Here is a 447-nt window from a genome sequence, read left to right as displayed (position 1 = left end):
GTTCTCCGCTTCCTCCATGTATTCCCGCTGACAGTCTGTGACCTCCTCCTTCTCTAGTGTGTGAGTGTTATTGTCATTTCTGTCGGTTACGTTTTTTTGCCATTGAATTGTTCACGACTCCATGTCACACACATGTCGAGCCATGAAAGGAAGCTCGGAGAGTATCACAAAGACAATGGATGTGATGCCGTCGTAGAGTTTGTTTTAAAAAGACGGAAAGATGTGTCATTTCTGTGTTTGAAAGAAATGTTTTCTTACCATTCGTGACTTGTTAAAATCAAACTTCTTATCACTGCCACTATGGTTTAGTCATGTGGATTTAGCTCGTGTATCAGCAAATTGCAGCGTGAATGTCTTGAGGTTAAAGAGCTGTAAACAGAAACAACAGCAACTTGCAGTATTTTGTTGACATTCAGGAAGCCAATTTATTCCTTTCCACTACTGCGA

Source organism: Gasterosteus aculeatus, chromosome X (genome assembly GCF_964276395.1).
Source record: "Gasterosteus aculeatus chromosome X, fGasAcu3.hap1.1, whole genome shotgun sequence".
Classification (NCBI taxonomy): domain Eukaryota; kingdom Metazoa; phylum Chordata; class Actinopteri; order Perciformes; family Gasterosteidae; genus Gasterosteus; species Gasterosteus aculeatus.
This window is presented reverse-complemented; position numbering follows the sequence as displayed.